This window comes from Lampetra fluviatilis, chromosome 47 (genome assembly GCF_964198595.1).
Source record: "Lampetra fluviatilis chromosome 47, kcLamFluv1.1, whole genome shotgun sequence".
Taxonomy (NCBI): domain Eukaryota; kingdom Metazoa; phylum Chordata; class Hyperoartia; order Petromyzontiformes; family Petromyzontidae; genus Lampetra; species Lampetra fluviatilis.
Genome location: NC_136321.1, coordinates 60,620 through 72,372, shown reverse-complemented (window position 1 = coordinate 72,372; position 11,753 = coordinate 60,620).

The window sequence follows — 11,753 nt, the reverse complement described above, 5'->3', positions numbered from 1 at the left end:
TCTCTTGGTGTCATGATTTCTTGGTAATGATCCCACCACATAGGTGTACATCCGCCTGTCTGCCAGCTCCCCGCCAACACCGCTTTTGGAGGGCCGAGAGGATGAGCAAGGCCTCAACCCCAAGCTGATCGCCGCTTTAATTAAAATCCACACATCACCGGTCCGCCTTTCTCCACTAAAGGATTTTAATGTCGGTAAGTAAGACGATGCAGTGCTCATTAAACGTTTGTGCTTTCCGAATTTACATTTTTCTACTCCTCTTAAAGAGCCTCGTCACCATACTAAACCAGAATGTGTCGTTTGATCACCATGTACAAAATATAGTCAGGTCGAGCAATTTTCATATCAGGGCTCTACGACACATTCGACCACTATTGAGTCGTGACGTAGCCAACACGGTGGCATGTAGCATCATATCGACAAGGCTCAATTATTGCAACTCGCTACTCTACGGGACATCTGGCAAAACTATTACCAAGCTGCAGCGTATACAAACTATTTGCCACGTGTACTGCAAGATCTGACCATGTCCGTCCGGTGTTCGCCGAACTGCATTGACTTCCAGTTGCTGAACAAATACACTAAGGTCACGCTCATTACACGCAAAGTGCTTGCCACAAATGAACAACAATACCTTGCTCATCTCATAAAGGAACGCGAACCATCATGCGAACTCCAGTCATCCTCACAGCGGCTTTTGACTAGCCATCGAACAAAGATGGTGGTCACGGCATTGCACGCTTTTAGATGCGCTGCTGCGTCTTTCTGGAACACACTTCTGATATTAGAAAGCCACTGGAGCTATGCACTTTTAAATATACATTGAAAACTAATTTCTTTAGAACTGCTTTTTGTGTGTTTCATTTGTTGTCCTTCCCCCACACCTCCAATTAGCACGATTGTCTATGTATGGTGCAAAAGAAGTTCCATACAAACAAAGATCCCCCATAGAGCCTTAACCGACTTTTGTGGCAAGTGCTGTTAGCGAGCACCTATACACACATACATACAACATGCCTGTGTAGGTTTGCACATAAGGTTATTATACACAAGTTCGCCACTTGACAACTTATTCCAAGAAGGCTAAACAGAGTGGTGTGGCAACAGCCACTCCTGCAGCTTCATATGTTGAAACAACAACCGCCGTTCACCCAAGTGGCAGTGACATCACCACGGCGCATGTGCCATGCTAGGTGCACTTTGAGGCCAACGTGAAGTGTAGAAGGCCCGCCGCTGGCAAGAGGAGGTCACGGAACAGACTCGCAAGAACACCACGTGCAAAATTATAGTCAGGTTGAGCAATTTTCATAACAGGCTCTACGACACATTCGATCACTATTGAGTCATGACGTAGCCAACACGATGGCATGTAGCATCGTATCGACGAGGCTCAATTATAGTGGGGTGGAGCGGCCCAGCCCCCAGCCTGGCCAAGGTGTCACCTCCGCCGGCTAGGCAATCTAGGCGAGGCCGCGGGCTCTGCACGGGACTAGGCCTCACCACGGCAATGTAAAGTACGATTTAATTGCTTCATTCGAAGAACTCACGTAGATTGTTTACTATTATGAAACAAATAAGTTAGCACATATTACAAAAATAATGTTTGTGTGCAGACAACTAATATTTCAATAATTAGTTGCTAAATATTTACTTATTTAGGTGTCTTTTTATGACGCTGCACCAGTGTACTGCCAGTCTGTGCTGCTGCCTGCAGATTAATTGACGTCAATGCACTGCCACTATTATCTACACTGCTAATTTTGCTTTTGGGCATTTGTAAGTGTATGCTAGTTTATAATATGTTGCCTATACTCAAACTTTTTGGCTCTTTCGGTAAGTCACGTAGGTAGAAAATAAATTAAATCACGACGTTTCGAGCGCAACACAAGTGCCTGTCATCAGGTGGAAACAACCACAGCAATAAACAATTGCTGAAGTGGGCAAAAGGAGGCTGCTTTCAGCTGCTGACCGTATTGCCAGCTTATTATGTCGACTCTAGCAATGCTTATGTCATTGAGTCAGCGTACTGGCAGTCTATAATCTAGACTGTAGCCTGCTTCTCAACTTACCTGTGCGTACTGCTGCTCTATAATATTGACTTCATCTTATTTCTTCAATGCATTTCTATTGTTTCCATTGCTCACGTCACGCTATTTACTGATACGCAGTACTGCGATGCTGAGTACTATGTTATACTGTTAAATACGTTGGACTTTCGTAGTTACAGCCAATTACATTTACTCTATCATTTTGTTACATTTGTGGGAACATCAACCATTTAAATTTTGCCATACCTCACCTTTTCTTTCCTCCAAAGCGGGGAGCATGTAGGGAGGTTCAATGCCCTAAATATTGTTGATGTTGCTGTTCTTTCGGTGGGTTAGGAACATTGTGAGAGAAACATTGTTCTTCCGTACCAAGAAAACACCATCGCACGATTTCCTGACACTAACAGAGCATACGATGCCCTACAATAACACATTTTACTGTCGAAAGTCCAAGATGGGTACCACGTCAAGATTCCTCCAATTACAAAGCTGCAAGACAAAGACATCCTCACAAAACTGTCTCCTCTAAAAAAACTTTTATTTCTTCATCATCATCGACAGAGGAGGAAACCACATTATGGTGCGCCAACCTCTTTCACCAGTATGTTGTCAATGAGCATGCCAACATTGAGAGTGAGCACCTTCTTTACATTCAACTGAATCAAAACCGCCTGCGTGTGAACAGTATGCTCATCTCTGGGACGCCATAAATGCCGACGGAGATGCAAACGCTCAGAATGTGGGCAGATTAGCTATTTTGCCTTCATTCACAGCTCGACCAAGATACATGCAAGAGAAGACTCGGGATGCCATGACGTACATCAGCCAATATGGCAGGCCCCATCTCTTTATCACCTTCACTTTCAATCCCAAATGAAAGGAGATCCAGGTTTACCTTTATCCAAACCAAAAGCCACCAGACAGACATGACATCTTAGTGAGGATCTTTAAACTCAAAGTTGATGACCTCATGATGCTTTTTACAACCAACGAAGGCGGCATCCTTGGATAGACAAGCAGTAACTTGCACACCATTGGGTGGCAAAAACGTCGTCTTCCTCATGCTCACATTTAGCTATGGATGAGGGAAACAATTCATGCAAGTCACATTGACACATTTATCAGTGCTGAGCTACCTGACCCCTATCAAGACCCTGCACTTTTTCAATGTGGTCTGCAACCAAATGGTCCATGACCCATGTGGCCAGTTGTATCCAAATGCGCCATGTATGCAAGCCCACAGGTGTACCAAGAGGTATCTACAAAACTACTTTAAAGACACTCAGTAGGCCCATGATGGCTATCCTCTTTATCGTCGCATAAATACTGAGCATGGAGGATTTAAAACAACGCTCAGATCTGCCACTAACTCAGATATTAAAGTTGACAACAGGTGGATCGTTCCCTCTTCTCTGCAAGATCTACCAGGCCCACTTTAACGTCAAATTCTGCTATTCTACAAAAAGCCATCAAATATGTTTGCCAATACATCAACAAAGGCTCTGACATGGCTGTCTTTGCCTTACAAAACCAAGAGGCAAAGTGTGCATGAGGTTAAACCTTTTTTTCAAGGAAGATACATCAGCAACAATGAGGCCATTTGGAGAATTCTTGCTTTCCCCATCCATGACTGTTCCCCCACAGTCGTCCATTTGGCAGTTCACCTCAAAAATGGTCAACGCATCTACTTCACCGAAGGAAATGCCCAACAACAGACCCTGGCTGCACAAGATACCACCCTGATGGCATTCTTTGTTTTGTGCCCAAGTGACCCATTTTCTGCCAACCCTCCTACTATAGATGGACTGCTAAAAAAAAATGGAAGCGACGTGCTGATGACGGTAAATCTGATGCCTTACAAAGAGTCTACACTGTTCATCCTAACAATCAGCAGTGCTACTTTTTCCCAATGCTTCTCCATGTTGCCAAAGGACCCACATATTTCCAAGACCTCGAAACAGTGGAAGGAGTTGTCTGTCAAACATATGGGGAAGCTTGCAATCTTCGTGCAATTCTTGCGGATGATCACCATCTTCATAGAGCTATGACAAGCTTCTGTTAGTCCCCTTTCCAACTGACATTGCTCTTCTGCATGAATATTCAAGTTTGCAGCCCATATAACCCCATGGGACTCTGGCAAAAATACAAAGGCATGAGTGAGGACATCCTCCACGGAGCTCAATGAAAAAATACAAACCTCGACATCAACTTTTCTGATGTCATCTTCAAACAGGCCCTCATCCTCCTTCAGGACAAACTGCACTCCATTGGTGGAAAATACCTCACGTCTATGGGATTACCAACACCCTACAGGGACAAACTGCATGCCCTTGCTCAAGAGATCCTACGTGAAATATGCTGTGATGTTTTAGAGCTTTTAATTATTTAGGAAAATTAACCAAAGCTGATGGATGCACAAATGGAAGCCTACATGAAAATCTTGGAAGACATTGAGACTACAAATGGAGTCATTTATTTCCTTTATGCACCTTCCAGTACTGGGAAGACCTTTGTTTTCATACTGTTCTTCGCTAAGGCTCGCCAGAGAGAGAATTGCTCTAGCTGTGGCATCATCGGGGATTGCTGTGTAAGTCGATGTGTGTGTGTGTGTGAGTCGATGTGTGTGTTTGAGTCTATATGTATGTGCGTAAGTCGATGTGTCTGTCGTTTTAGCCCGGGCAACGCCAGATGTGTGTGTGTAAGTCCATGTGTGTGTGTTAGTCGATGTGTGTTAGTCGATGTGTGTGCATGGCTCCATGTGAGTGTGTAAGTCACTATGTGTGTCTGTGTCAGTCGATGTGTGTGTGTACGTCGATGTGTGTGTGTGTGAGTCAATATGTGTGTTAGTCCATATGTTGTGTGGTTATTCTTGACACCACTGGAGACTTGTAGATCCATGCGTAGACGGAGCTTCATGTAAGGGCTTGCGCCAGTTGTTTATTAACCACTCTTCACATGTCATTTACACTTGAGTATTACACACTCACTGCTTACACTCCACACCCGACGCCTGCCCCCGTTATGGTGCGCGTCAGAACTCTGGTCTGCACGTGGAACTGTCTCCCATTATTCTACACCCCGGCACGGCTTCCCCTCGTCTGCCCCGGGCGGGGGCACGCCATCACCGCCCGGCGACGAGGTTGGGGTTCTAAACTTCTAGCCTTCCTTCGGCGGCTGGGCTGTTCCCACTGCAGGCACACGTTCCCATCTCTACTCACACTCCACACCCCAGGGGAAGTGTACTGGGGATTCCTAGCACTCACACAGGCTACTCTAGCCTGGCGCTAATTTCCCCCTACCCTGGGTCCCAACTTCCAACCTCACACCTTCGTGGCTCCTTGCGACGACCCAGAACACGTCACGGGTCCCACCCTAAATATCCCCGGAGGACATGACGTCACCGTCCCACCCGCCATGCATGACGTCACTCTCTGACGTCACTGCACCGGAGGGCGAGCGTGACGTAACGTCATTATTTACAACTCTACATCACCCCCCCCTGTGAAGAAAAATCAGCCGTCTCGGCTGTCCACGTCCCCTCACATATAAACAACAACAATCCTAGACAACCCCAACAACAAACCAATCCTAGACCCTGTTGTATATGTTGGATTATGAAATTTTGATAAAAAATAATAAAAATTAATAATTTCCCGAAAAATGCGCAAGTCGCATTAATTATGTTAATGTGTGTAATTATATGCATAAATTATGATAATGTATGTGATTATATGCATAAATTATGATAATCACGGAGATAATCGTAGTAATTTATGCGGAAGCTTGTGACTATGTTAATGTGTGCAGTTATGATAATTAGGCTTAGTTTCGTTTATCAATCAGGATAACACGATTATCATTGATTAAACATTTACCGATTATCCTAGTGTGTGTTATGATATTTTAGGTCTCCATTTTCATATCTCATCGCAGGTAACAGCTCTTATGAATAAGACAGTTTTGCATGGACTTGGAAAGAAGCACTCGAACAGTTGGTGTTAAGCAATTTTAATTCTAAACAAGCACATGACACTCTAGTATGCGAAAGCGAGTATACGTCAATAAATTCATGGGCAAGATTATGCAATTAACGAAATTGAATGACTAAAACATTTCTTATTCATGTAACTCGACGGCAGCAACTGCTTTGCACGATCAATTGGTAGTGAACGCACCACCTCGAAATGGCAACCCTTTTTGAAACGCAAAGATAAAAAAAAATGTTTAAGTCTTATTCGTGTGCGTGCTGTGTGTGCGTTGTCCCCTCGTAATATTAATTAAATTTCTTAGAGCCGGGAGTTGTGTCGTTAGCTTGCGTGGTGTGGGAGGATACAACCCGCCGCCAGCGAAGTTCCTCTCTGGGTTGGGCGTGGCCGCAGCGAGCCCCTGCTGCTCCCTCGCTCGGACGTCTCTGCTTGTGCGCTCTCTCTCTCTCTCTCTCCACTGCTGGATGACGAGTTGGCACGACGCTCAGTGACGTCCGAGTCGTGCTGCTCTTGCGCTCTCTCTCCCTCTACTGCTAGATGACGAGTTGGCACGACGCTCGGTGACGCCCGGGTCGTGCTGCTGCTGTGGCTCTCTCCTTGATCGTTGCCAACTTCACACGGACACTCGCCCTTGCTTCAGGCTGTGTTGGCTTGTGGCTCTGGACGACGCGGCTGTGCTCACTGGGTCGTTGGTCGGTGTGCGCCTCAAACACACGGCGCAGGCGATGGCTCTTGCTCTCTCTTGGTGGCAGCCCCCGGCTTCTCCACTGCTGGACGATTGTTGAGTCGGCACGATGCTCGCCGTCGCTCTGGACGTATAGTCTGTTCTCACTGGCCGTTGGTCGGTGTGCGCCTCAAACACACGGCGCATGCGATGGCGCTGTCCTCCTCCTCACAGCCGTTCAATCAGGCTTTCTCCACTGCTTTGCGCTCTCTGCTTTGCTCGCTTGGCGATCTCCGCCCTTCCTGCGGGTTGTTCGCTGGTCGTCATTCTGACGAGGAGCGATGTTTCGTTCGTGGCAGGGTGGACGTTGGTGTCTTTGTTGAATTCACTCGCAGCTCGGCGACTCAGGGTAGCGATTCTTCTCAGGTGGTGCAGACCTCGGCTTGTTGCTGCACGTCGCTACCCCGTGAACCTCGTCATTCTGGATGACGAAAAACTTCTTCATTGGCGGTGACGAGAGGAGGTGGAGCCGACGCCCCGTGACGAACTGTGGTGGGGCTGAAGCCCCGGAGACGAGATGGTGGGGGCTCAAGCCCCGGAGACGAGATGGGGCCCAGAGCCCCTGATGATCTGGCTTGAATGGATTTTTCCTCGGCTTATATCGGGAAATTCCACTCAGTTTCCCGAGTTGTTCAAAGGCTGTCATAAAACCTTCCTGTGGGGGTGAAGTTGTGCGTCCGTGTGTGTCGTGTCCGTCCGTGTGTGTTAGTCCGTATGTTTATTAGCTTTGAAGACACAGCTGTGTAATTATTCTAGAAGGAGGGGTGGGGGCCTCGTGACGGCGCCACCTAAGTTATCCATTAACCAGACCGACGATTGCGTTCGCATCGAGTTATAAAAAAAAATATTCTAATCCATGTTTTTGTTTCTGAATAATATTTGTCGTGAAAACCTACGCGTTAAGCGAGCTTAATGATTCCCTCCCTTGCTCGGGAATCATATCTTTTGTCTCGCACAGCTCAAGTTTGTTTTGGTTTGGAAGTTGAAATGCGACTTATTTGCTGCTTAGTTCCATTGTGACTTGATTGCGAGCGACCCTGATTATGCCGTAACCGTGTTCACGGTGTTTCATCATGGCCCGATCTCCCCATAAAAATGTTATTTGCTCGCGTGTGCAATTTTTGCTGTCCGTGTTGCGGGGAGACAAAGACGGTTGTTTCCACGGTGGAAGCACCCGGCGCATGCGCTTATTTATTTATCTTCGGAGGCATGTGTTCCAACCTTTATTGGGGCAATCTCCTGGCCCCTGGTGTGTGGGTGTGGAGATCCTCTTCGGGAAAACAAAGACGGCCATGTTGCGTTTGGTTAATTATGAGAGACTTCTCCGCCCTTAGCTCCTCTAGGAGATCCACTTTAATTCCGTACTTATTATTTGACTTCTTGTGATTATTTAATCTGATATCCCGGCTAGGAATTTTTGTTTTGGAGCGACCCAAGCCATAATTATTCTTTGATGCTTCGGCCCGGCCGCGTAGAAATTATTTAAAGTAAATAATGTCCGTATTTAATTAACAATTGATGAATCGCGACTCTGGTGCAGACTGTAGTCTGGTTCCCAATTGGAGTGAGGATAGATACTGTCTGCTTAATCTTCATGGCTAAGTTGGTAACTTGTTTATCTAACATGGTTCAAAACCCGTCTGTGCTTTTTGTCGTCAATGTTGTTTCCTTTGTTAAGAATATAATTATATATTTCGTGGCCTGGTTTTGTCTTTATCAAAGGGTTTTTTTTCGTAAGGCTTTTTAACGAAATTGTCATCCTAACCCTCCGCCTGCCATTCCCCCCTCCCTTGTTCCTCTTGTGTGAAATTAGGGGAGTTTTTATGACCTTTATTGCCCTCTTTCATGCCCTCTAGCCCTTTGAGGTGAGGTATGCGCGCATCTGTGGAAGTGTGGGGGCGTGTTCGTTCCACGTTGCCCCGTGTCTAAAAAAAAATAATTATATATGTTGGCAGAATAATTCTTTAAAAAAATAATAATATTAAAAAATATAAAAAGGGGGTATATACACAACAACCCCTACGCCAAGCATCAAAAACGCCACACAGCAACACACCACAACACCAAGCACCCAACTAACATCCCTATGAATAGCAAACCAAAACCCCTAAGCTAACCTCTTCCTGGCCACAACATAACAACAAAATAACACAAAATAACACTCGCACAATCCAATATGCAAAAAAACAAACACTGAGGGAAAAACCGTCCGCGAGGAACACAAAACCGGAGAGTCAAACTGAAAAAAGTCCCTCCCAGCAGTGTCTCCAACGTCGAAACCCTCTCTTCAATCACGGGCCCCTCTCGCTCTCACCACCGATGCCCTCCCCCGCTCTTCTTACTTCAATGTGGGGAGGGAGGCCCGTAATCACAGGGCTGCAGCGGCGCGCCGCCAGGCCGGCGCAGCACACAAGGCACAAAAGGCGGGAACGCCGCCACTGCAGAAATGGCGGGAACGCCGCCACCGCGAAAACACCGCCACGGTGAAAATGGCGGGAATGCCGCCGTGGGAAGTGCGGGAACGCCGGCACGTAAAAAATGGCGGGAACACCGCCGCGGGAATGGCGGGAACGCCGGCACGTTGAAATGGCGGGAACGCCGGCACGTTGAAAATGGCGGGAACGCCGCCGCGGGAATGGCGGGAACGCCGGCACGTTGAATTGCGGGAACGCCGGCACGTTGAAATGGCGAGAAACGCCGTCACGGTGCAAATGGCGGGAACGCCGGCACGCTGAAAAATGGCGGGAACACCACCGCGGTGGAAATGGCGGGAACGCCGGCACGGTGAAACTGGCGGGAACGATGCCACCGCCGAAACGGCGCGAACGCCACAGCTGTGTCATCTTGCAATTTCGCCATCACTCACCAACACCCGGCCGCTCCCTCGCCACCAGCAGCTGGTCGAGTTGACCAGCGACGTCGCTCCAGCTCGCCGTCGATGGCGACCAGCCCGGGCCCGCAGCCTCCTCCCATGCAGGCTGCTGTCGCCCATCCCCTGGGGCACATCACCGGAGCCCCGGACTCCGGGGTCGTCGCAGGGAGAGGCCAGGTGCAGCCCTCGCCGTCCATCCGCACCTCCGGTTGGGTCTTGCACTTCGCTGCCAGCTTTTACACCATGGCAGCGAAGGGTACAGCTTCTTCAAATTAATCAGCGAAAGTTCGATGACCACTTCTGACACCAAATGTTGTGTGGTTAAAAAGGACGCTGAAGCCGGTCGTGTAGGGGCTGACGCCAAACGTTTATTTAGGGCTTACGCCTAACTCGGGGGAAGGGGTTAACACGAGGGTTATTAACTAAGCTCCCCAGGGGAAGGGTACTGGGAGTTCCCTACACCCCACCAGGCTATCGGGCTCTTCCCACAGCACTGACCCAGGGTTCATCCAACTCGGCCGGCCGGGTAAAGTAGCCCCTTAGCCTGGCTCTCAATCCCTCTATCCTGGAGCCCCCTACTTCCTAACCACTCACTCCTCTGACTCTTGGCGAAGACCCCGTCCACGTCACGGGTCCCCCCTCAAATACCGCGGGGGCCATGACGTCACTTTACCCTGACGGCATTCCCCCGAGGCGAGTGTGACCTGACGTCAGCACTCCACTCCTCAACACATATGTGTGTAAGTCCATATGGGGAGCCGTAGTGTAGCACTTAGCGCGCTGCGCAATGAACCCGGCGACCCGGGTTTGATTTCTGCTCAAGGCCAACACCAGTGACGATTATCTGAACCGGTTCTGGGCCTCCCCTAGGTCGACTCAGCCTCAAATGAGTACCCAGTGCGGTGTGTAAACATTCCACTGGGGAGACAAAGGCGGCCGGGCGTGGTGCTGGCCACCCACCCACCCTCTCGTGTACCATTCCGGCCTTCATAGGTGCTCGCTAACAGCACTTTCCCCTACAGTCTGTTAAGGCTATATGGGGGATCTTTGTCTTTGTAAGTCCATATGTGTGTGTGTGAGTCGATGTGTGTGTAACTCCATGTGTGTATATCTAAAGTCAATGTCTGTGTGTCTGTCTATGTATGTGTAGCCAATGTGTGCGTGAGTCTATGTATGTGTGTGTGAGTCGATGTGTGTGCGTAAGTCCATATGTGTGTGTCTTAGTCGATATGTGTGTGTATCTTTTTCGACCGGGCAATGCCGGGTACTTCTCGCTAGTATGTTATAAATTGTTTAAATATTTAGATAAGCTACCCCGAACCCAAAACATGTGTCTATCAAGTTGTTGTTGTTGTGTGGGAGTCCATGATCCCCCCTGAACTTCCACGTGCCCGTGGCTACAGGCTCGCTCTGCATGGCGCCATTCAGCGAGGACGGCCGCTGGTGCCGGGCTCGCGTCAAGGGCGGCCCCCGCACGCTCACTGACGGCGATGGCGTCCTGCTGGTGGAGTACGTGGACTTTGGCAGCTGCTACGAGCATCGCCCCAGCGAGTGAGCGCTCCTCTGTTTTTCACTGCTTAGTAAAAGCGCACAACTTGTTGGGCGTGACTTGCATCCAATCCTTTTTTTTTCCATAACCAATCCCTTGCCACCGTTTCCTGAATAAACCAAGAGAAATAGTCGTATCCATAATTGTTGAATGTTAGGACGTTGCTCTGCAACACACCGTAGTAATGCATTGTCACTTCTATTCACATGGCAACTTTATGAGCCATTTTATGAATTGGCTGTGTGAGGTGGACCACGCTTCACGACACACGTTTAAATTTGGAGATCTGACCCAAAAATCTATTATAACTAAAACAAAAGCGTAATATAGTCGTCATCCCTCAAAAATGGGAAATTGCAATATAATGCAAGAAATGTCCCTATTACATGTGGGATGCTAATTGGCTTGGAGCATTTGTCATCTCTCACTGGCTGAGCGAATGTAAACAAAGATGGCGGCAGAGTGCGTTTTCGTACCGTGGCACCACAATTAGGGACCCACCATCACACACAGTGCAGTAGTCACTCGGTTAACTTTTCTAAGAGAGCTGTTTCCACTGCCAAAACAGAATACG